The 27,195-nt window shown below is 36.6% G+C and overlaps 1 long non-coding RNA gene across 2 annotated transcripts in view; it reads left to right on the plus strand.

Moving 5' to 3' along the window:
- LOC149918325 (uncharacterized) overlaps positions 1 to 18,452 on the plus strand; it is a 33,954-nt gene extending 15,502 nt beyond the window's left edge. The window contains exons 2-3 of one of the 2 annotated variants that reach the window (XR_016466547.1): positions 14,780 to 14,883; positions 18,326 to 18,452. This is a non-coding gene — a long non-coding RNA (uncharacterized LOC149918325). Of the gene's footprint in view, positions 1 to 14,779; positions 14,884 to 17,269; positions 17,396 to 18,325 lie in introns of those variants that run through there. The other variant, XR_016466546.1, reaches the window with a different exon arrangement.
- Positions 18,453 to 27,195: the final 8,743 nt, after the last annotated feature.

A 27,195-nucleotide genomic window follows, 5' to 3' on the forward strand; every position in this document is an offset into this window, starting at 1 on the left:
CTGTAATGGAAATACCACAGGCTCGAGCGAGTGCCCGGGCGCCTATGTGAAGCGTGGAGTGGAGGTCTCTGGCCTTTCGGATCGTCAGGACACGGGACCCTGCAGCCGCATCTGCGGCTGCGTTGCCCTCTGAAAAGAATCCTGGTACATCCGAATGACTTCTTACATGTAAAATTGCTATAGGCTCTACTCGGGTGCACAAAGCATCTTCTAAGATAAGCGCTGCTTCCGTACTAGGGATGCCTTCTTGGCCTATTTTCAAAGCAAGCTTAGCTGCAAAAGCAGAATCTGTGACTATGTTACAGGGAAGGAAGGGCCAATAAACAATCGCCATCGCAACAGCCCTGACCTCGAGCATCTGAACGCTGGCGCCCAACGTGGGGCTCGAACCCATGACCCTGGGATTAAGAGTCTCATGCTCTACCGACTGAGCTAGCCGGGCCTTGGTTATTACGGACAGGAACCGTGAAGGCAAAAACCTCCCTGTCTTGCTCAGCCAGGGGTATGGAGAAAAAGCAATCCTTCAAATCGATAACAACAACCCCCCCCCAGCCTGCAGGCACGGCGGATAGTACGGGCGCACCCTGCTGAACTACACCAAAAGGCACTAACTGAGCGTTAACTGCGCACAAGTCGTGCAGCAAGCGATAGGATCCTGACCGCTTCTTTATCACAAATACAGGAGTGTTCCATTGACTAAGAGAGGGTTCTATATGACCTAAGCGAAGCTCTTGCTGTACTAATGCGTGAAGCGCTACAAGCTTTTCCGTCGGTAAGGACCACTGATCCACCCAGACAGGCCGCACTTCCTGTCTCCAGCGCAGTGGGATCGCATACTGCGCTGACAATTGACAGATCGTGGCCCCCACTATAAATTGTTATGCCTGCTGCCCCTGTTCTGCTGTAGCAGAACAGGCCTTTCCAGGGAACCATCCCCGTTGATTACGATAATCTCAACCATCTGGGCGGACCTCCGGGTGGGCGTTGTTCCTCCCACTCCCGCTATCATCTGTGCCGCCCCTGTAGGCCATGTAGAGGGCCAATCGGATTCCGCAATAACCCGATGTGATAGAGAAAGCGCCTGTGTTTGTAGGGTTAACTATAAACGCGGCTGGATTCGCTAGGCCCTTTTCTTTCGCTTTCTCTTTAACTTTAGCCCAGTCAGTAACCAGGCCCCCCCTCCCGGCGCGGGCTCCCCCGCGGCCGCGGGCTTCCCCGCCCCGCTCCGCCCCCCGCCCTATCGCGTTCTTCAAGGGGCGGTTCTGGCTGAGACGTTTTGTCCAAAGAAGGGCATAAAGACGGAGCAGGGTAAGGCGGGGGCGGAGCTGTCGGCTCACATGACTGACTCGGCGACTCCTTCTTCTCCGTCTCTCCGCCTCCGCTCTCTGCCGTCGCCGCCATCTTTGCCTCGCCGGATCTATGAGAAAGCAAAGACCCGCTCCCGGCAACCCCGTCACGCTCCGCTCCTCCCCGAACCCTCCTTCCGCCTTTGCCGCTTTGAGAGCCTCAAGTATCAAGCCCCAGGTTTTAAGCTCTCCTGTCTTCCCGAGTACCATCGCCCGCTGGGCAAGCGCCGCGGTGATGGGATCCCAGGATCCCGGGGTATACAAATCCGAGGGCGATGTAAGCAATCCCTCTTTTAGTAACAGTGATAACACTGTACCTATTTCCTTCTTAGAAGGAGAATTTTTCCCGCAATGGGTCTTACACGCGGACGAAATCACCTTTATGACGGCTTCCATCGCCGGGCGTAATCTCCCCGACGGAACAAGCGACCACTGGGCACCTCTTCCGATGGTCTCCTGGGTCCTCGGACAGGCCTTATAGGCTATCGGCCGTACCTTCCGACGCTACCCAGCTTCCACTCTCCTAAGCCGCAGCCCCCTCTTCTAGGGTCATCACCTCCTTCCCCAAGGGAGGTGGAACGAGAGCAGGAACCCGCCACGCCGCCTGTGGCCGACCACTATTCCCTAACGTCACGTCGGGGTCACCATATGAAGCCGGAAGCCCGCTTCAGCTTCATACAGGTGTTCGCAATCGTTAGGGACTCATCGGTCTGTCCATCTACCTCGGTGCACACCAATGTGGTGGGTGGTAAAATGGCGTTTATTAACTCGTGGCAACAGCTTATATAGCCTTGTACAACTTCGTCTACACCCCACTTATCGTGCGTAAGCACTTACGTCACTACTTTCTTATCTGGTTACTACTAACAACTACTCGAAGGTTCTAGGCTCGCTGTCTACACCATACTACCCTAACTCTAACAACCCTCAACTAAATCATGTCCCTGAGCACCACATCCAAACAGTTTTTAAACACATCCAGGGATGGTGACTCAACCACCTCCCTGGGGAGCCTATTGCAGTGCTTAACAACTCTTTCTGTAAAGCTTTTCCTGATACCAAACCTAACCTTATCCTGGTGCAACTTGAGGCTATTTCCCCTCATCCTATCACCTGAATACACCAAAATATTTAACTTAAGGGCTCTTTTCCTGACCTTTCAGATCCTTTCAGTACATGAAAGATGACTTGATCTCACGAAGCCTAGATGCCAAAATGAGTTTAATCAAATTAATGTGTATGTTCTAGAAGACATCACTGGATGTTCACAAGCAGTTCAGTAGATGGCTTTCAACAGGAATCAGTGTGGATTCTCAGCCTAACACAATATTATATGGAGGGGCACAGTCTTGTTTGAAGGAATCTGTTCCTCACAGATTTCAATTATTTACTCCTAATTGACATGAGAGTAAGTGATATATGAATATTCACCTCAAAAAGATCACCAAATACTGAAGAGTGCATCTTTTCCTCCTGGAACTTTCATTTTCTGGTTGGTTAAAATTTTGATTTTTTTTATTTTTATTTTTATTTTTTTTTTTGCATTTGTTTCCTGAATTCAGTCCAAGAAGAGATCACTTCGATCAGATTCAGAAGGCAAGGCTTTGTTGGGATGCACTGTTATGCTTCTTATTGCTTACATATTTGCCAGTATATTTTATTTCTATATTTATACTTTCCTAAGTTCTAATTTCAGAATACCTCAGAATTATTGTAAATTAACCCTTTTCTGTTGCTGAGAGACATGCAAATCTCATAAATCTTAGACCAGCTGTCCAGCAACTCATGAGTTTTGGGTATATAAGTTCAAAATCTGATAAATTTCTAAATAAATTTAAAAAAAAGACAAACATTCTGAAAAAAATAAGTTTCTATGTTAAAGCTCTCTGAAGACACTCATTGCAAAAGTTGTGACCTGCAAACATATTTACTTTTGAGAATTGTGTTACTACCTAGTACTCACTCCTGTCTTTACAGATTTCTGTAGGAATCTCACTAAAAGCAGAATTAAAGCTCTTAGTGGGTCTGTTGCACAGATCCATTGCAAACTGTATACTTTGTGCCAAACAGACCTGCTAAGAGCTAGTGCAATTGTGTGACACTCCAGCCAACCTGAGTGCTGCATTAACTGAGGAATACAGTGACAGGGATACTGCAGTCTGCCAGGGGAAATCATGGTGAGGCATGGAATAAAATGTGTAAGCTTAAAAAGATATTTTTGAAAGTGATCAGGAATGCACTTAGGAAGAAGGAAAAGAAAAAAATAATTAATCTTTTTCTTTCCTGACATTTTTTTTTTCCTAATCCTATAGCATTGTGGCTCCATGGGACATGCTTAAGGGACATGCTTTAGTGATGGGATGATGGTTGAACTAGATAATCTTAGAGATTTTTTCCAACCTTAATGATTGTATAATTTTATGATTCAGAGAAACACATATTTTTTTTTTCTGCAGTAACACTGTTAATGTTGTATACAAATTCTTACTTCCTAGATTTTTTTTCCTTCCCTTCCCTTCCCTTCCCTTCCCTTCCCTTCCCTTCCCTTCCCTTCCCTTCCCTTCCCTTCCCTTCCCTTCCCTTCCCTTCCCTTCCCTTCCCTTCCCTTCCCTTCCCTTCCCTTCCCTTCCCTTCCCTTCCCTTCCCTTCCCTTCCCTTCCCTTCCCTTCCCTTCCCTTCCCTTCCCTTCCCTTCCCTTCCCTTCCCTTCCCTTCCCTTCCCTTCCCTTCCCTTCCCTTCCCTTTTTTTTTTTTTTTTCCTTTCCAGTAAAGAAAGACTGAGTAATCATATACACCAAGACACAAAAAAACTGGTCAAACATCACATATTCACTTTTTTTGTAGCATTAATTTCTTCTTCCAATTCTGGAGTTATCTGACCACTAAAAACAAGGTAGTTTCATTTTAAATATGGTAATTTAACTTAAAAGTATGAAATAAAAGTGTGAAAATTAATTTTTCTGCAGGACTGGAGGATTATTGTTATTATGGCACTAAATCTCAGTGGTCAAGTGGTAACTCTGGTAAATGGTATCTTTGGTTATAAAGAGAACTCTGTTTTACAGTATACATTATTCATATGTACCCCCTTTAAAATCATATGGCACGTAACCAGGAAGTCTTAGGTCACTAAAGAGCCATGCTTTAAGATGATATGTCATCACAGCCATTGCTATTTTTGCAATGAATGATTTCATTAAAGGGTAACATCAGACAATTCAATATCTGGTTCTGATTTAATTGTAATTCCTAATTTTTACAGCTCTCTATCTTCAGCTCTGGAACTGCTGAGGCACCCTCAGTTAAATATCTATTGCTGTTCAGTATTCTGCAAATGCTTTATAAATAGAATTTAAATTTTTAAAATGCGGAGCTCTATAAGAAACACTACTTTCTTCATACCATACAGCTAAAAGAATGCCCTTTAAAATGGAAAAAAAACCCACAGATTTGTTAAAATAAAACCTGAAACAACAAAATAGAGCAGCACATGATAATGATCCATCAATGACATTAATAGCCATTAATAGCAATTTAAATTATTGGTTTAAAGTTTTGCTCTTTTACACAAGCTTTCTGCAGTTAATCTCAGGGAATCTATGGAAACTTCAAGCCTCCTTCTGAGTGGGTTTTGGTGATTTTTTTTTTAAACTAGGTATAGATTAAAAAAAACAACTACAAACTTTGACACCTGTAAATCCAATTTGTTAATTGATACAAAGTGCAGGCAATGGTAGGCACTGATACGTGGCATAAAATGGTTTCTTTGAGAATAAAGCAGTGAGAATTTCTCTATGAAATTTGTCAGGACTAAAACATCTTTTGATATTTTAAAGGTAAAGGCAATGGCAGAGTGATTGATGGAAATTAGTTATATTCTTATTTTTTGCATATTTTCCTATTGCATGTAGCTTTTATTCTCTTTTTTTCAGTGAGTATTATGGTTATCTAAAAGAATTTAAATAGTTTCTTTGCTAATATTTCTTTGACATCGACTTTGTTGATAACAAATGCATGTTCTTTTTTCCCATCGTGCTCCTCCTGCAGTGCATTTTAAATGCTTGCACTCTCCCCTATTGTAAATGGAGCATTTTCATATGCTCTGAGTATAAAGCAAGCTGCCTTTCACAAGCAGACTCTAATATTTATTGATTTTCATGGTTACTTCAATGCTTATTATTGTATCAACTGACATGCTTGATAAGGTTCTCTGTGCTGTTCTAGTAAGTCCAAGTTAGGAAGAATCTTTGGCACTATTAGGACCCCAGACTGGAGCTGCTAAAAAGCAGAATTTATTGCAACTAGAAAAACAAAACCAAACTACCACCAGAACAATAAAGACCAACAAACAACACAAAATTCAACCAACCAATCAGCCAACCAGATGAACATCAGGCCCTTCTCTCCTTGCTTCTTGGGCTTGCTTTATGTAGTTCAAAACTCTTCGAAGACTTTAAGAGTGGGAGAGATAAAAGGAAAAATAAGCCCCGGTATTTTGGTTGAAAAAATTGTTGAAATTCGTCCTTGACTTATATAGAAATGGTAAAGAAATATATTTTACTGAAAGGTCTGAAATGAGGTTTACCAGGCAAATGCAAGAGCATAATGTATTACATCCAGTAGGCTCGTATGTGAAACCCTTAAACAAGCAAGAACAGGTTTAAATTTATGTCCTGTAGAACCACATTGAAAAGCTCATCTTGAAAGACTCTAAGGGTCTAGTTGAGACTATAACAACTTTGCTATGAGTTTAAGTTGGCATCATACAAGGAATAATAATGAGAAGACAAGATGTAGTAATTATATAATCTTGGACTTTTACCGTAATATATGCATTTTCAGTGGATCTTAATGATTACATGAGGAAGGCTTGGAAACATCCTGTGTGTTCTTGTTGTATTCCATTTTATGATGTTAGGTGGCAGATTCTTCTTATTGAGCTTATACGTGATGAAGTTGTTATTAATTTCTGATGGATATTTATCCGAGAAGTAGCTGTATTTTATAATATCATTAAAAAACTCTCTGGAAAACATTTCAGGAGCCATTGGGACAGAAGAGGAGATTCAAATGGAGTATCCTATTAATATTTCATTAAGTTAATAATGTCTGTCTAACTGAATTACAGTTATATTTCCTAGCAGCTTTTAAATACAGTTTGTTTTATTTTGATGTTTAAATTCCCATTGTGTAGAGCTGTGCTAATTTCTGTGCACTACTTTTCACTGTTTATTTTGTGTTCTTCTAAATGTGTGATGGATAAATTATTGAGCTGGAGGCAGAGGTATAAGAAATCTAAGCATCTAAGGCAAAATAATGATTCTGACATTGCATCCAAAGCATAGCCACATCTCTCTATTTGATTACACATTCACACTCTGCTGGAATGCTGCTTATCCGCTTTGACATTGGGTCCTGAGGAGTGTTAGATGAGCCTTAATTGTGTTAATTTATCTAGACTGGGGGGCTTTTCTGAGATCACATTTCTCACTAGGTTCCAGCCAGACCTATTCGTGCTAGTCACTTCACATCTGTATAGAGTATGTGCTGCTTCAACAGATACTCTGCCAGGTTTGAAGAGGTGAATAATTATTATAACTAATAGGAAGAGAATCCACTTGTTTCTGCCTGTACATGAAATAAAAATGTTATCCGGCTTTCTTAATTTCCTAAAAAATATTATTGTCATTATTAAATGCAGGTATTTTCCCTGTAGAGAATAGATGGGAACTATTCTCTTTTTTTGCAAATGTGTAAGAAAAAATCTAAGCTAATGTTCCAGGATTTCTTTTGGACCTATGTGTTACATGATTCGGAGCCTATTCTCATGTAAATCTTCTAAAAGTGAAAACTGAAACAGGATTACTATTGGTACCTTCATTTTGAATCACCTTTATTACTCTTCTCATCGTTATCTCAGTGTTACATAGGAATTTTCCTGATATGAATAACATTGTACTGAAATAAGATCAAAATTAAAGCTAGATAGATCAACAATAGAAAGGTTAGAAAAGAAACAACAGAAATTATTATAAAAGTGAGGTGAACATAAATGAGGTGAGGCTAACAGTCATGCTGTAAGTCGATCAGATAAAGTAACGCAGTAGAAGATACATAAAATGCAAAGCCAGAAGCCTTACAGGAAGGGGGAAAGTAGTTAACAACTGCTTCAGAAAGAGATGGAGATTCCAACTCAAACAATTCTATGATTCTGTGATTCAGCAGTACAGTTGGAAGGTAGAGAAGCTGGGAATGATGGCAGAACAGAAATGTCTGAGCAATATAATGACTGCTTTTGCTCTCCAGGTAGCTCATCAGTCCCTTTGCAGTGGTTGCTCTTATAAATCAGAATGTATATATCAGCCATGTATTCTATCTTTTTTCTTATTTCTTTTTTTTTTTTTTTTTTCAGTTAGTGATCTCCAGCTGGAAACCTTACTGTTAAAAATATAGAGCAATGCGTAGATATGAGTCATCAAAAGCAGGGAAGCAGATGGAGCTTCCAAATGAAACCTAGTACTAGCCTACAGATGGCAAGTACTGTGCAGACAGCAGGATTTCAGCCCCTGCGCAGTACTTCATAGTGGAAGCACTTTGCTCTGGTGTCTCTGCTAAGTTTCCAGGGAAACTAATGGCTAAACAGAGTATGTACAGACTGTTCTCTGAGGTGGAGACATTATTTTCATAGATTCGTGGCTCCAGCTAAAATATCCCAGAGGACAAGTCAGCCAGAACAGAAAAGTTTAGATGCTTACAGTGGTATTTCACTGTCACATGTTAGTGTAATTTCCAGCTCTGCCAGCTCACCTGTCTTATGGTAGAATCTAAAGAATTTGATGCTTCAATATGTGGGATTTCGTATTTTAAATTAAGTAATTTTTTTTTGAAAAAAAATATATATTGTATGTGCAAGTTTAGAAATCAAACAATTTGGAGGGCAGAGGAAAATGCTGAATGGCAGAACTACTGTCACATATGTTCTAATGCTGCTGTCTATCAGCAAAACTGAATAGAAATCACTCTGTTCTTGACATTTTAAGTCCTATTTTCATAACTGATATTTTTTAAAACCATGGAGATTTTGTTCATGATCACTGACTGGCACTTAAGAGTACACAGATAATACAAGAGATATCTTTCCAGTAAAAATATTAGTTGTTAAGTGTTGTCTAAATCATGCAGAGAGAAACTCTTACAACATACTTCAGATAAAGTAATTCAGTATGCACTGAAATGTGGTGCATCCTTCATCTTCCTTTCCAAGCTAGATACCCCAACCATTAGACTACACAGTCCTACTAGTACTATTCACTTGATAACTTAAAGCAATTTCAATTATTATGTACAAAGTTAAAGGATTTCATAAAGGGAAATTCAAACTTATCTACCTCCCAGCACACAGGAATAGCTTACTGATGATAAAAAGAAACCTGAAGGTGGTGTGTGTTAGGACATTGAAAACCTTCGGCAGTAAAAAATCAGTAAATTCACATCATGAGTGAAATTTCATTCCCATCACTCCTGGAACTAATGACAGAGGGATAAAAAAAAAATCTCAGTTTATGATTCTGACAGGGATTGGGCATATGTCAGATGCAAAATATTAGTTTTATAAAGAATAATAACTTGTAGGCACTTCGAAGTACATCCTAGTCTCCTGGAGAACCTCTGCATCACAGGTTATATTGCCTACGGATAATCAGTTTAGGAAACTGGGGAATGTCATAAGGAGGACTGGATATTTCATTTTTGGTATTATGCCTTGAATGCTAGAGTCAGACTTGACACTTTAATTTCCTTTATAGATTCAACCCTAAATAACTCCCTTTTATGATTAAGCTGTTCTGCTCACAGAAGTCATGTTGCAAAACAGTGAATTTGACAAAGCATACAGACAGTAATCTACTGACTGGACTATCACTCCTTGTCAAAGGTGGTGAATATATTAAAAAAGAAAAAAAAAAAGTTCACTTAGAATGAAATAGCCAATTTAGCTTCCTGCCAGAAAAGCTATAACATATGACATGAAATTAATGCTAAGAGTGAAGTAACTTAGGGCTAGTTTGTTACTGATTTAGAATTAACAACATCCTTAAGAATAAAAAACAAACAAAAAAAAAACTAAATTAGAAAAAGAGAAGAAAAATGAGAAAAAATGAGAAAAAAAAAGAAAAAAAGAGAAATCAGGAAAGGAAAAGGAAGGAAAAGGAAAACTAAAATACTATATGAATAACTACCTAAGCAAAATGTTCTGTGGTTCTCTCATTTTTATTAAACTGATGTTTTGTCACACTCTTTTCTGTGGCTGTAATTTACTCTAATGATATTCTAATATCACTGGCTCAAGGTCAGTAATACTGAAGAACAGAGTGTAGATCGGATCAGCAACTCTGTGTTCAGAATAACAGAATTATTATTAACACACTTTTATACCACAGAAACCACACTAGAATTAGAATGTAAATTATCACTGGAAGGCTTGTACTTGGTGACTTGCTTAGGAAAAATGAATTAACCTGCTTAAGCACAAAAATATCATTGGCAATTGTCACTGCTAAAAAGCATTATTCTGGAAATGGAAATTTAAGCCAAAGTGACTGAAGACTGATTCAAAAGCATGAAAGATAGAAAGGTGATTTATATAATTTAATCATGCCATAAAGTCAATATATATCTACAGGCAAATTTGTTGTTTATTGTAATTTCCACAGGCTTCTTACTGATTTTCCATTTATAAATGAAGATTTGCATGGGTTCTCTTATGCATAAAGTTTATGAAATGAAAGCTATAAAACAGTATAGAAACTAAATACAAGATTATATATTTAGAGACGTATGACACTGCCATTCTTAAAATCATGCAGGGCAGCTACAAACCTTACCATAAGAAAAAGCAATAAAACAGGAAGATAATTTTTTGTCTTCTTCCTTTCCAAATTTATGTTTTATGAAATGGATTAAAGAGTTCAGCTTTATCTTCAGCTGACTGAAATTGTTTTAGGAAAAAAAAGAATCTGTCATGATTTCGACCATTTCAGAATCTGCATCACACAGAGACGCCAAGTTTCCCTCTTCACGTTGTTATCATAGGTCATATAAAGGGAAAGAAGCTGACTTTCCCTCAGAAATCAGATTATACAAGGAAACTGATTTGATTTGACATGATTTGATTTGGGCTGGAAGATTAATCTAGCCTTTAGCTGCCAGAGGCTTTTAGATAAATAGCACTTAGCCCACTTATAGTGAATGGATTTTGTTTTCTTTTTTTTTGGGGGGGGGACAAGGGGAGGCGTAGAAGAAAGGATTATTAATTAGAACACCAACAACTAAAAGTGTAAGAAATCTGCAAAGACTTCAAAGACTTAGGATGCATGTGACAAAGTCTATGAAATACTCCTGTCTTCAGAGATTATTAATGTTTGAAACAGGATATATGTTTCTCTAATCTGGTTAGTGGCTGTACATCTGATTCAGCTGATGAGGAAAATAAAAGGACAAAGTTTTTGCAACTATTTCAAATGCCAGTCCTGACCTGAGGCTGAGAAAAAGTGAATGCAAGAGAAGACAAGCACTGTGACAACTTTTTAGTGCACTGGGTGGGTGACATAACTTGTGTGTTGCCAGCAGTCAGATGTGCTCCTTCTACATGCATTTCCTTCTGATATATAATCACTCTGAAATATTTTTCTTTTCATCGTGCCATTATTCAAGCCTGCTGTTAGAGATGGTTGCTCCCTAAGATCTTCTCACATGCTCCCTTTAAGTGCAAAACAATCAGAGTGAACTATAGACAGATTGAAAGAGGAAATTTATGGAGATTTGTAGAAGTTGGCTGTTTAATATTCTGGGATTGAATTGGGATTTAATTCTGAGAAAAGTGACAAAGTAAAACTACTTTGGATATCTCCAAGTTGGTCTCAAAAGACCAACTCAAAAGTGACAACTTGTGACACAACACTAGAGTGAACTTGAACATGCAGTTCATTGGTAGCACCATGATGATGCTTTAAGGATGTGGGGATTTGTAATCCATGGTGTTAAATCTTGAACAAACACAATTCCATTCATCTATTTTAAAAAGATATAACTCAACCAAGAGTAATATACAGGTTTTATTCCTCTCAGTGTCAGAAATTAATTGTATTTTCAGTTGTCACACAATGAATCTCTGGCAGAATGGGAATTGTGGCTTTCTAAACCTCAACGGCCCATCCATAAAACTGTGAACAACTAATTTTCTTTGGAATTCTGAAACACTGTACAAAAACACAGAATTACCAATTAAATCTGTAAAAATAAGCACACTGAAGCCTAGCCTCATTTTCCCAAAAACTTAGTCTGAGGTAATATTCAGAGCTCCCTATGGAAGATCACTGGAGAGAAGAGATCGCAGAACATGCAGCCATGTGCTGTGTCTATAATAGATAGGCACATGTGGATATAGGAAAAAAATTCAATAAAACTGTTAATCTTCTTTCTAGATATTTTTAAATTCTACCTAATATCAGGAAAACTGAACATGGACTCTGAAAATGCATCACCCACAATGAAGTAGTGCTACTTCAGTAAGCTGTGTGTGTATATATATATACACACTGATATGATGGTTGAGCAATATTAATTTGTGTGCTGGTTTGAGTAGGTGGAAGTTACATGGACTTAAGGGTCTTTGCATAATCCATTAGTCAGGATTAATTAGATATATTCTCTCAGGCCTTCTCCATCCCGTGAAGAAAGCCTCCAAAAGTTTGCAGTTGCAAACCTCAGTCTTAGGAAATTTCAATTTTAAATTTGACAAAATGTTTTATTGATTCACTATATGTCAGCCAAGAAAGCTAGACATTTGTAAAGGAGAAAATCATTCTTGAATAAAAACCAACTTCGAAGCCATATCCAGGCAGATGAAAGATATCTTCCAAAAGACATTATTTTGTGAGTCTCAGAGTCGAGTCTCATGCCTTACTATCCAGGCTATCTATTAATTTTACATTAAAAAATGAGCTCCATCTTTTTCATTTTAGAAACTAGGTAGGTCCTATCCCACTTGTTTATACTGTCTCATTTTCTGTATGGAAAGAAATTTCAATGAACATTTACTGAAGAAAGAATTTCCTTCAATAATTCAAGTTTTGCAACTACATATACTCTTTCCATCTTATACTTAGTCAATATTTAATTACTCCTACTGTTCCCTAAGCTTTAAACTGGAAGAGAAGATTTAGACTTAGATTCTCTTTCAATTACCAAGTGGCATAAATCTAGCATTTCCTAAAATGCAGGCTTATTTGTCTTAATATTTATTTACAGCATTAAGGTAGCAATTATTCTATCAATTCATTGTTCTCTTCAAGACTAAAAACTCATTAGCTACTGTAAAGGCAGAAATATGTAGCTTATACAATTTTAATTTATATTAAATAAATTCTACTATCTGCAGAACATGTGAGATTTCTGAAGAAAAAAAAAAAAAACACCTATTTGCAAAAAATAACAGCAAAATTAAGAATATATGGATCTGATACCTCTTGAATCCATTTCAAAAATGTCTCATGTAAGACTCAGTCTTGGTAATTTTAAAAGAAAAATCACACAGAGAAGAGTTAGAAAATAACTGTAGTGAAGAAAATTTGGAATTTTGAGGTTATACAGTTTCTCAACAAAAAGTTTTCTGAAGTCTCAATGCCCAGTGAATGAATATCTTCAAGGGAAAACAAATCCTTGTGTAAACTATGTGAATCTGAAAGGTGCTTTACTTGCATTATTACAGCATAATATGGATTTTCCAAAACTGTTATAAAAGAATTATCTTTGTACTTGTCAGAATAAAGGCTAGTTTTGTGAAACAGCTGTATCTAAATACATACACATACATGTATTCATATATGTACATTTGTACATATATATCTTGTGATTGAATATATATATATACACATATATCTATTATATAGATGATTTTTTTATTCTCTATTGATAATATGATTTTAGACAAGAAACTTAATATATATTTCTTATCCACAATCTCTTTTTGAGTAAATAATCCCAATCTACTCAAGTAAATTGCAGTTAGGTACATTTTCATTACATAAAAAGAAAGATTATTACAGAAAAGATATACTGTGCTTTCTTTTTCCCCTGGATAGCAGAGATACGTAGCTAATATTTAAGTTTTAGAGTGCAAATGTCTTTAAGGCCAACAAAATTAAGTTTTTGGAAATGACTTCTGGAACAACTGCTGAATTATGATGAACACTCTCCTAAAGCTCTGTCAGTCTGTCTCACAAATTGTTGGGTTTAGATGGTTTTTGAATAGAGCTTTATGTGTAAGTCAAGGGAAAAAGGCAACAATTTTCATGGGCTAGAGATAGTCTATGTAATCAAGCTTCTCTATGGTTTGCCAAGAAAAATACCTAGGCAAGAGAATGACTAAACTGCACATTATTAACTATTGTCGCTATTAACAGAGATTTGACATTTTCAAGTGATAGCAGATTGATGAAAATAGAAATCTATCAAGTTTTTCACCATAAATCAGGAAACAATAATAAAAAATTTTCAGATCTCCTCTCTGGTGTGTTTATAATAATATTCAGCTACTCCCCAGTGTGCCTTTCATCAGTAAACTTCCAAGTATTTATCAAAGCAGGTAATCTTTGAAAAGGTTTGGAAAAAATCCAGCTAAAACATGTTTTCATCTGCTTTTGCATAGGAAGGAGAAATGAAGCAATTTGATTTCCATCAAGTTTCTGAGAGATCAGATAGATTTTTCATAAAATGTGAAAACTACATCTGGGTTTTTTTATTTTTCAGTGCTTTGTGTTGGCTCAGACATTGCAACTGCTGGAAATATGGTTCATGAAGGAATTTGTCGTTTTCTTACTACTTCTTTTAGAATTACTATTCTTCCAATCATTTTTATGGAAAGAGTTTGGTTTTAAAGTCATCAGTAATCAATTCTAATTAAAATAATCCATTTAAATTAGTGTAATTCATTGTATGATTTCACATAGGGGCTTTATATCTAGAAGTATTGGACTGCTGATCACAGTGATTAATATAAGAGAAGATCTGGCATGCCTACATGAGCAGCTCTAGAGGCAAGGTTATCCTGCAAATTGTGAAATACTGTTGCCTTACATAAACATGGAATATTTTAATATTGCATGTGAAAGGGCTGAAAAGCCCAAAACAAAGTCATTCACTAAGCTTTGGCAGAAGCTATTTCATTAGTCAGTCTGGTAGCTGAAGAGGATTGCTGTCATGCCAAAACACCTCTTCAAGAGAGAGGTTTTCAGTGCATGAAAGAGATTTTGGTGTGTGTGTGTGTGATATGGATGCAGTATGCAGTTTGATGACCCCAGAAATGACCTCTTATCCTAAGATACATGAGAGTGTCCCTTATCCTTGTTCTAATGAAGTAAAAGTCTATTTCCACAGAGCTCTTGTACTGCAGAGAAGAGAGGTATTAATGGTGGTGGTTTCAGTGCTGACTGATCTGCAAATAGGAAGTGAACTGAAATTTCCATATTCATTTCACAAAGGTCAGTGAACAGATATCATTATAATACATGTCTTTTAAGCCTGAGGGACTTGATTCAATGTTGTATCATTTTAAGTTTATGTCAGTTTAAATTCTCTAAAAACAGGCCGATGCTGAAATCAGTAGAGTTAGAAATGGCATAAAGCTGGAAGAAAGTTAGGGGTGAGTCATGCTTTTTTATTCTCACAAGTTGAGTGTTTTCTGTGATTTCAGCTTGAAGCCAGAATAAACAGGGAGGTCTGGAGTGGGTTTTGATTATTTGTTTGCACCTGTAGCTCAGGAGGCTTCAATGTATACAAGCCAAACCCAAACCCAAAACACAGCTCATGCAGACATCCCATTGAACAATACCTGCTGACTTTCACACAACTTCAGCCACAAAGTCACATTCATTTGACATTTTTTCCTTGATGAATTGTTCACAAAAAATCTGCAAGTAGTCAGACAGAAAGCATTCGTAGGGAAGAATAACTTCACAGGCAGAATGCAATCAGGACAGATTTGCTGGCTGTTAAGACAAGTAGAAGGAAAACAAATAAACAAATATCCTCAAATAATCCTATATGATTTTACAAACAGATCAGGGAGCTGCCCTGAACATTCAAGCCTGAACTCTTTCTGTAGATTGTTGTCGTTCAGAATTAGTGATAAAATCTCCAGACTCAGTGCATTGAGTTCATACATTCAGTGATGTGCAGTCAAGCATTCCATTTCTTTGCAATACAGCCCACAGGTATTGTTCCCTTATCAGTCATACAAGTAGTGATTGAAGGGCTGAATACCAGTAAGTACCAAGTCAATATTCCCCCTATGAGTATTGCTGTACTACCATATTAGTTGGAGAGTGATCAAAGTACACGTCTTTTTTATGCCTCTGACATATAGATAGGTCCTGCCCTTAAAGAGATGCAGTAAAAGAGTGTATGATATGATGATATACCATACACTCAAACATACCTACACTCAGCCAATTTGTGAACAGAGTGTTTTGTAAAGTTTCTGCACTATTTCTAACCATTGCAGTAAACCTGGATCAATAAAGGTAGAAACCCTCAATTTTTCTCTTTGGAGAAAATATATTTTTTTAACATTTTGGATGGAAGCTTACATTTCTCCTCCATTCATACACCCAGTGAACAGAGTGAATTTCAATAAAAAACAACTTACATGAAATTATCTCCATCTTCCTGCTTACCTAACAGCAAGTTAGAGTACTGGGCATCAGCATATGTTGTTGCATAAATGTAGAAACCAAAAATCAAATCCTTCCTGAAGCCACTGAAAATTGTCTTTACATGAGCAGACAGTGACAGGACAAGAGGAAATGGCTTTAGACTAAAAAAGGGAGATTTATGTTAGATGTTAGGAAGAAATTACTTACTCAGAGAGTGCCCTGGCACTGCTGCCCAGAGTAACTGTTGGTGCCCCTTCCCTGAAGGTATTCAAGGCCAGGTTGGATGGGGACCTGGGCAGCCTGATCTGGTGAGGCACAACCAGCTCATTACAGGGTGTTGGAAGTGGGCAATATTTAAGGTCCATTGCAACCCAAGCTATTCTATGATGTAAAAGAATGAGGTAGAAATGGTTTGAGAATCTAGAACTACCAATTCATTGCTCCAGTCTTTTTCCCTTTGAAAACATGCAATGCAGAAATAGTGCAGCAGTCCAGCAATTCTGCCAAGAGAGCAATTTGAAAGCTGTGAAGGCTGACGATATGGCTGAATATCATCTCAGACACAGAACATGCTCACATGAGGAGAGATTTCAGGGACATATGGATGTTGAGTTGGCAAATGTAGAACTACACTAACAGCAGTCATTTTTAAGTACTTGCTTTCATAGTGGTGCATTAACCAATAGCTAAAACTTGTCTATATATATTCATATATATATTTATACATATATATATATAATTATTTCAGCTACTTCTCTAACATAAACCTACCCAAATTAGTGATCACACCATATACTACAGATCACAGGTTTTAATACCCTGGAAAATACCTAAATTGAGCTCCTATATCCCACTTTTTTTAAATCATGAGAGAGAAGCCACTACATGAATACTGTAAGACAGAATAAATAAGAATTGCTTATAAGAATAAGTGTAATAACCAAGATGCAAAAACTACCTTAAAAAGAGATATCCTCACAAAAGTGAAGATATAGTGCTAAAAGAAAATGATTATTAAATAAAAGCATGATACAGGGACTATATAACTGAACAGAAAGTAAAGGAAAAAAAAAAAGACATACCTCTAATTTAAGAAAAGTAGAATTGTCTGAAAATCGTGGTGGTGGGAGATGATTGCTAGAAGCCTCTTAGTTGTATGGATTGTCTGTTTTCCTTAAAGGAAGTGCTTAAAAGTTATGAAAATCTCCTTCAGTGTCCTCCTCAATTGGCACCATGGCAGGGAGGCTCTTCAAGGAGATGGACTGGTGAAGAAGTCCTGGACTGTGAGAGAGTTTGGCTCGCTGGAGAGGATAAATACAAGACACAGGGAAGGAAAGGGATTGCCAATAAATTATATTGATTTTCTGTCCTTTTTTGAAAAAAAAATTTCCTTCCTTTTTCTCTTTTTCTTTCTCAGGTGTTTCCATATTTTGTCCCAGATCACCCAGAAAAACACTACTATATGGCTGGTTGACCAAAAATCACAGTTTTCCTGCCTGATTTTAAGCAGGATCTGTTATTCATGTCGTTTCCAAAAGGTGTTTGTATAAGCTGTTCCTAATGATCTTCCACATTGGCAACTCCAAAGCCTACCTAGTCAATATATCTCTGTGTGTTTCAGTATTGACAATCTTTTGGCTCTTAATATTTAACCTGAATCTTCCTTCCTATAATTTAAACACACTACTCTTGTCCTATCATTTAAGAAGACAGATAAAATTATTTTCTCTCTTTACTGAGTTAGTCTCAGGGATTGTCATGATGCCTGTAGTCTGTGAGCAACACTGGACTATGAATAAATACTGTAAATCCCTAATGTGTATATCCAGACAGACCAAAGATTAGGGAAATGCTTTTTATTTTCTGCATATTTGAGGAACACCACTTCATGTCTTCTTTGGCATAGCTATGACAAAACTGCCATCATAACATAAGCCTCTTAGTCACCATGAAAAATACATTGTGTGATTCTCAACTATCTGCTCACTTGGGTTTTAAATTACCACAATTCTCACTTCATTTCTCCATCTGAGTTTATTTTATTTTTTATTTCTCCTCATCATTAAGTCTCTTCTTCCCTTCTACTGCTGTGGCTAATTTCCAAAGTGCATGATTGTGCTCTTCCATGTGACTCCAGTCAAATGAGCTCTGTAATGCAGGATGTAACATGTAGGGGAGTAGGAATGGATTAGAAATAGAGTTGCTTGCCTTACCCTGAATCTTGCTGGTGTATAATAAAAATTGCTTTACTTCTTCCTTTTGTTATCAGGTTGATGAAATCAAATGCAGAAATAGATCAGAAAGAAAATGTAATCATTGCACTTGGTGGTCATGACCCTACATGTCGTCATCTCTGAGAGACATGAAGGTTCAGCAAGAGGAAATTGCCAGAAATACAGGGTCATAATGAAGACACAAGTTTTATCACTTGACTTTTGAGGTTTAAGATTATATGGTTATGACACTTCACACTTAAACATGCATCAATCATTCCTCCACAGCAGAGAAAGAGCTGCAAGTTACCCAGGGCAGGAAACATGCAGTCATGTATCTCAGCACAGAAACGACATTTCACCCCATCTTTAGGAATGATTTCACTAAGAAGGAACTCTATACCAATGAGCAGCAACCTGTGAGGGCGCTTGGCAGCTGACATTTCACCATAGAATTTTGAACAAATTCTAGTTTTTCTCCATCAGGAAAAATAATAATAATACAAAATCCTGTATATTTTTAGCTATCCAAGTGGTACCAGTACAGCAGAAAGCTCTGCTGTACCAAAACACACGATGTCACCAAAAAATGTTTATGACTTTACTATAAACTTACTGCTCTCTGGCTTTGAGAAAAGCAAGAACACTCTAATGTACATTCAATTTCTCGTAGGGTAGGATTGATAGCTATCTCTCATTTACCTGTAGTTTTAATGAGTTAGTAATAACTCACTAAACGAAATCCATATAGTGAAATTATATTTCTTAGATATCTGCTTAGACAGCTAGTGTTTTTGTGAGGGAGACATTATGATACTGACCACAAAGAAGACAACATTTGTCAACAAAAATTACAGAAATATTGTATCAGAAATATTATTTGATATATTAGTTGAAATGTCTGGGTGCTGTTATACTCATCTATGCTGCTGCCTGTAGCATTCAGACATTCACTCAGACTGTAAAAGGATAGCTACTAAACACAACTGAGATTATGGCTTAAAGTGAATATAGGCTTCTGGTTTCAGATCCAGTCATAGTTTTCATTGTGAAGTCAAGCTGTGCTTCCATCTAGATTTTGTTCTGAGCTCCTCTTTACCTGTATCACCAGTATCAGATATGAAGCAGTTCCATGATGAGAAGAAAATTAGAAAGAACAATGTCAATTCAAAGAAAGCAGTGGCCCTCCTGTTCTTATGGCTGTGCAAGTCAGGAACCACAGGACTGACCTGTGACTCCAACAGTGCAAAGAATATTGACTGTGCAAATTAATATTTGTCAGACAAATAATCATATTATTTTGATTCTATCATGATTTAGCTGAAAGAAGTGCGGAATCCTTACTACCAGGAAAAGCAAAGAACTGTACCAAACAAATGATCACAGAATCACAGAACCCTTGGATTAGGAAGAGACCTCTGGAGATCCTTTAGTCCAACTGCCTTCCAAAGCAGGTTTCCTACAGGTTGCACAGGAAAGCTCTGAATCTCTCTGGGGGAGAAGACTCCACCACCAGCACAGTAAAGAAGTTCTTCCCCATGTTTGTATGGAACTTCCTCTATTGCGCTTTGTGCCCGTTGGCCCTCGTCCTGATGCTGGATACCACCAAAATGAGCCTGGCCCTATCTATTTGACCCCCACCCTTTAGATATTTATATACAGTGATAAGATCCCGTCTCAGCCTTCTCTCCTCTAGAACTGAAGAGTCCCAGGGCTCTCAGCCTTTCCTCATAAGGGAAACTCATCATCTTTGTGGCCTGACATTCCTGACATTTCTAAGATCTGTCTCTCTGTTGCTGGATCTGAAGTTTAAAAACACACTTTATTGTTTCGTTCAGCAGTTGTCAAAGGTGACAAAGAAACAATGAGAAAGACAAAGAAAGTTAACTAGACTTCCTGAAATCAAAGAACAAAGAAAATGGCAAAACAAAAGACTGTAAGCTACCTCATTAATGCTCAATTTATGTAGACAAAATCAGAAATATTAAATTGATTAAAAAATATTAGCTCCTTGCATAATGAAAATAGTTTAGAAACCAGGCAGCTATATAATTCCCCTGCATTAGTTCAGGAAACAATGATAACTTGAAATACTGGGATACCTGGAATGACCTTTGAAAACTCATTGTCAGTAATTTAACGACATGGAGAAAATTTCCTTTTTTGGAAAAACAAACAAACAAGCAAAAAACAAACAAACAAAAAAACAGTGATTTAAATCTTCATTAAAATATTGTATTTATAGTAAATCCTCATTATCTACTTTTTTTTTTTTTTTTTTTTTTTAAAGAATATACACGGCTTTATATTTTAGATAAGCTTTATGGTCCTAACTGAAACTGTTCTCTCCTTTGTTTTCAAATTCCAAAATAAGATTCAGAAAAAAGAGAACTATATATTATAAAGTCTGATGAAAGCTATGTATTGTATGTCTACTAAGTGAACAAATACCTGTATTTAGATAATAAACATGTCTTCTTGAATATTAAGATGATATTTGATATCATAACAGAAGTCTGCTCTAAAAAGAATGGAGATAGCATTTGTAATGTGGGCATTTTTACATTTATACACAGTACATAAAGCCAAAGTCACATGCATTACATTGTTCATAAGAACCATTAACAAATATGTCATTTGCCCAATTTGGAACTAAAGGTCTGTAACAAAAACCTCTGTGTAGAATCAAATTTTCCAGTGAATTGCTTCATCTCCAAGGCTATGCTTTGATTCTCTCCCTTCTCAACTGTTCTCTGATAGCTGTTGTGTAAAAGGCCTTATTAATCAACCACAACGTGCAGGAAAGGAAACTGCCTAAACACCTAAATAACTTGTTTATACAAATGATATGGACTTACCACTGTAAGAGATGAGGTCAGGAGTCCCATTTGTTGTCATGTGCCATTTTATTGATGCAACAGGATGCACCCAATCATAATTTTGTCACCTCTGCTTTCCATTCCTCCGAAGAACAATCACTCTGGGGCTGTCATATGCATCAAGCATCCCAGTGCATGTTGCATGTTTGATAGAGCCCTCCCTGAGTCATTAATCATGCATGGAGTTAAATTTCCTCTGTCAGTACAGCAATTCTGCAAGGGCAAGAACGTGTTAGCAAGTTTTTGTTAAAGAAATGACAACAAAAAGAAGTAGGTCAGTCTGAGGTTGCATAAAAGCACTACCTTAAAATTAAAATTATCCCGACTGTCTAAATGCTAAATGTCACTGCTTATATATAATGTGATTTAAGTTTAAGTTCCATATCCTGTTAAATACAGAGTCTCAGAGATTGGCTTTTTTTGCTTTTTTTTTTTTTTTTTTTTTTTGCCTTTTTTTTGGAAGCGCATCCCTTACTCAGAGTGTAATACCACTTCAGGCTGAAAAAGGATAATTTTATACATTATTCCATGACAAGATCATTGGCAATGGCAACAGAAAAATATAACCTCCCGGGTCTCCCAGATCTTGAAAAATATATTAGAATAGTAACTATCCTGACAAGGACACTCACAACCCCCCAAACTTTTCAGTAGTCCTTCAGGTTGCCAAAGAAATGCAAAGAATAAAATAAAGCAATATGAAATACATCAGGTATTTCAATTTTATGCTAATTTAGCTTGAGAGTCAAGAAAGTTTTGAAAAAGTCCAATCAACTTCACTAACATCCAAATTCAACTTATAGAATTATGGATGATCGGTATTAACACAAAAAGATTTCTGAGAGGAGAAACCACTTTGATCTAGCAGACAAAACTGTAATGAGGTGCCGTGGCTGGAAGCTGAAGGTAGACATGTTCAGAACAGAAATAAGGGAAACGTGTTTAATGGCAAATATAATTAATCACATTAGATTTATGCATACTGTGATTTTTTTCTTACTTAACACTTTGGATTCAGTCCTTTTCTAAAGGAAACACATTACTACTCTTATGAATTGTTAAGAGCATGTTGCAGGAATCAACCTTCTGGGAATGAAAAAAGAATAGACAGATGTGGAGTGTCTGTTACAAGTCTGTTGTATATCCTGTAACTTATCACCTGCATTCATTTTGCCCTGTATATTCTGCTTATTATTTTCTGCTTATCTGCATTTTGTGTTGCCCTTATTCTCCATAGTTAACAGTGCAATGGAAGAAGGGCTAAACAATACCATTCAGTGTAGGTATACTATGCAAGGACAATATAAATAGCAACTCAGAGCTACTTTTTGTTTCCAGAAGAGAGTAACTAGCTTTTAGAACAATTTTTGGAAGTAGGGACATTAGTAAATACGATCAATGTCATCTGCAGTAATTAAAGTTAAGGAGAGTAGACATCACTGCAGCCAAAACACTTTGCAAAATTGGAATTTTTTTCTCAAAGAAGAGTTGATTGGTGAAATTGTCTTGCTCAGAAGACCCTCTGTTCATCTTCCTGTGGCACATTTGAATAATTTCAGTATGCAGCATTGTCATTTGCAGTCTGTGAAGGTATGCGCAGAAGGAAATTAATAGGAAACAAATAAAATATTTATTTCCATGTTTATTCTTTCTCTTGTTCTCTCTACTGCTGCACTGAGATACTAGCAAACACAAAAAGAAAAGGACCATTTAACCCTACCTGTAATAGACTTTACTGTGGACAAAGCTGTATGCAGGGTAAGATAACATCAGAAACTGCTGTGTCCTGTTTGAGTGTCACAACAGACAAACAATACATTCTATTTCCTTTTGTTACATATCTGGTAAGATTTCCATGCATTACAGAGAAGTCTAAGTTTTCAGTATTCTCTAAGTATGGCAAAAACAGATTAGATTCAAATGTAGAACAGCTTGATTTGGGAAGGATTTTTTGTTATGCTTTGCATTGTTTCTCAGCTGTCATGCTGAAATGTTACTGAACCAGAAGAAGCAGTTCAGAGTACTACAATCTTGAACTGTTTTCTCTTTAAATATTTCAGTTAAGTTTTCTTCGAGTGGGATAAAACTGAGTCTACTGATCTCAGGTTTGAGCAGGATTAGACTGATGTCTTTATTCTTTCCAATAGGATGTGACCTTATTTTACATATTCTATTTATTTGAATAAAATGTTTTATTTACTACACCCACTCAGTATAGATTTTTTTTTTTTTCAGTAATTATGAAAGAAGTCTTTAAATATATACTGGTTTTTATCCTTGGACTGTTGCCATAAGAGTAAGCAGAGTGTGGCTTGAACAAAGAGTTCAGAGTATGCAGTACTTACTGCTTTTCTATTTTATCTCTTTCATACAATAGACAGAAGCTCTCATCTGTTATAAAGTACAATGCTTTTTTTTGACATGATAGGATTACTGCTTTACTAGATTTTTTTCCTAAGCCACCCTGTTTGTCTTTGAATCTTCCTTTATGCATCTACACCTCTTTCTTGTGTTAATAGAGCACAAATATTTTACTATTTTCTTGACGTCCCATGCTCTACTAACATTTTAAGAATGTCACACTCCATTTAAGTGTCAGAATAAAGACATCTAGTGTAATATCTTCTTCCTGTAAGTGCTTCTGACTTCTTTGTTGTCTGCATAATTCTGTCTTGCAAGGAGCCTTTTGCAAAATAATGTTCTTAAGAATGCTGGAGATGAAAACAGCTCACCTATGGCATTATATAGAAATGAAACTGGCAGTGGGTGAATAGCTGGGAAAGCAAGATATTAGAAAGGAAAAGAACTAATCTAAATACAATGAAGCCATCTAAAAGCTCAAAGCTGGAATGTAGGGTAATGAATTAAATGTGAGTATATGTGTCTCTTCCAAGTAAGCTGAATTCTGGTCAAAACTACTAGATTGACAGTTATGAAGAAGGTGGCTGTGGAGAGGATGCAAAGACTAAAGAAGCACAAGCTTTACTCCACCACTGGCCATTAGATCTGATCTAGTGAGGTCTTAGAGCAAAGTATGCAGCCAGTTTTGTACTTGCATTCAGTATTTTTCTTGCTGATTTTGATCTATCGAACATTAGTCTGAAAGGATCACTGTATGTTTTCTAATGTCACTTTCAGATTGTAAGAGGTGATGGTTATTTGCATCTTGCTGTAAAGACTCTTAGTTCCTTGAAAATGCTGATCTTTTGTGCAGGTACACAGAAATAAGAAAAGACAATGATAATGAACAATTCTACTGGTATTAATAAGAACCACATATAACTTTAAGAGTATCTCTGATGAACAGCTTCTCAGTGATAAATGTCAGAAAAACACAGCCCTGACATTATTTTGGTTTGTGCAAAATATTTCAAAGGATGATAATGCCTCAGATTTATTTAACCACAATAACATAAAAAAAATGCCTTAATCAAGAAGACCAAAAAAAAATCCTACCACTAAAATAACTTTCTGTCTGTAAAAATACAAAAGTGAAGTAAAATAATGAAGATGCCTGTATTTTTACAGTTTGAAACTCTGGGTAATTTTGACTAAATTTACAAAATTGTTGGTGTTATTATGTTACACGACGCCATGGAAACTGATTGCAAAAAAGCTACAAATAAATATACTTTATAAAATTTCCTGAAAAAGAACATTTAGTCTTTTTAGAATGTGTTTCTATTTTGAAATTTCACTGACTGAAATATTGTGTTGGGAAATAGAATAATAGAATTGTGAAGGTTGGAAAAGACAACTAAGATCTGCAAGCTCAACGCCAGTCTATCCCCATCATGCCCACTGACCATGTCCCTCAGTGTCACATCTCTATGGTTCTGAAACACCTCCAGGGACAGTGACTCCATGGGCAGCCTGTGCCAATGCCTTACCACTCTTTTGGAGAATACATTTTTCCTTATATCCAAAATGAAACTCCCCTGATTGTCCCGCACACTTGACTTCAGGCATTAATAACCAACAAATTCATCCCTTAATAAACATAATTTTGAAATTTATGAAATAATAAAACAAATGTTTCTAATAGTAAATTGATTTTCACAAGTACCTTGGGTTTTATTTTGATTTTGAATGTCAAATTAAGCTGCTATCATGTACAGGGTGAGATAGCTTCCTCTGTCTTTCTGGCACAGTTGTCTCTTTCAGTGTAATTTAAACTAGTTTAGTGTTAACTGTGTTCATCTGAACAAACCTTTCAATCACTGATTGACAAGACAATTCTGTGCATAAGACCTAAAAAGCATTCCTTTCCTTAGACCTCCTGGACCACAGCTCTGTGCAACTGATTACTCTACTGACAAAATCATAAAACAGAGAAGCTGAAGAAATACATATAACACCAAAATCTTGTCCCTAGCTCCAAGAAACAAGTTTGTTTCCAACAACATATTTGCTACAGTTTTTTTTAGAACACTGACTGACTGACACTGATTTTCAACCTATGCAGTAAATGTTTTCCTCTTTTTCCTATCTACAGCTTTCTGCTTTCACTCTGTTCACCCTGGGAGCAGAGAAACTGACGTACAGAATAAACTGAGATTAAAATATATTTTCTTTAAATTTCTAACTATTATAAACAAAAAAAGTAACAAATTCCTTAATAGTCTTGGCTACGCTCAAGAAAAGTGATTCCATAATGTTGAAGTAAATATGTGCAATAAATTGTGCAACAAAAGACCAGAACCAAATTTCATATAAACATTACTTATTTTACAAAGCTTACAGCAAATGACTTCTTTAATTTTATTTGAATTACGAAAAGAACAGTCTTTCAGTGAGATGTGGCATAATGCTGTAGTCTGTAAATATCCGTTAATGTAATTATAAGGTACTGTTCATATTTGTTTGTTCTGTTTTATTCCTTTCAGTTTTTGTAGGAAAAGGAAATGCAAATTAATTCTACATTTACATAATCACCAGCATTATTTTTAATCCTAGAATTAAACTTATCTTGTAGAAGGAACTGCAGAAAATACATTTCTGATGTAAACAGGTATTGTATTAATTATTAACTATTGCTTGCGTCAAAATAATCAGAAGGAAGAAATTGACACCAGAAGAGAATTACAATATTTCTTATCTTTGTCACCTGGAAATGCATGCAGTCACTCATGATAACTGCTCTCCGTTCTGCAGGTGGAAGCATTAATTGAAGCTAGAACTAAGACATGTTAGACTGCAGTGTAGATTTGCCCAATAAGAAGAGAAAATTGGAAATGAAGAATGCATTTTAAGATACTGACAAACTTATGTAACATTTGCAAGTCCAAAAGTATGTTTATTCACCTTCCTTCACCTATATTGGAGTAAATGCCAAACCTATCACTTTATCTTCAGGGAGGACAGAAGGAAATGTCCTTCTCCCATTAACATGCAACCAAAATATCTCATTGAAACTAGAATGTCTAATGCAGATAAAACTTCACATTCCTCTAACTTTGAACAGCTTACCTAAGAACTTGTTTTCCGAATAGTATTAGTTACACTGAGAAAGTAAAACCTCAGCTGTTTGTACCCAAAATGTAATAACACAGATAGTTTATTGACCAGAGGGATAAAATTAATAAGTTTTGAGCTCTGTGGTTGTTCTGAGAGTTGAAGGTGAGGGAAAAAAAAAAAAAAAAAAGAATATAATCTGGGAGCCTGGACTGAATGGAAAAACTGGGAGCTCTGAAATATAGTGCTGCAGTTAAGGCAGTATCTACTTCATACAACTTTATGCTCATCTGCAAAAGAAAAATGGCTACATTCCAGTAGTTGAGCTCTTTTCTATTTTTCTCTTTATGATTCATGAGAAATTACATCAACTTTGCAGGAAAGTTTATGAAGTCAGAGATTTTAAAGCAAAATTTTCTTTATAGGAGACCATTATTATGCCAGTTACCATAGTGAACAGCAGTAGTGTAGAAGCCTCTACGCAAAAAAAGTTGGCCTAAAGGTAAGAACCAACCCATACCTGTCATATTCAAGGTTATCATCTACAGATAAATACCTTGCAGGGTTGCACTGAATGACCTCAGTCTGTTTTA

This window comes from Phasianus colchicus, chromosome 4, assembly GCF_987193195.1.
Source record: "Phasianus colchicus chromosome 4, bPhaCol1.hap1.1, whole genome shotgun sequence".
NCBI lineage: Eukaryota > Metazoa > Chordata > Aves > Galliformes > Phasianidae > Phasianus > Phasianus colchicus.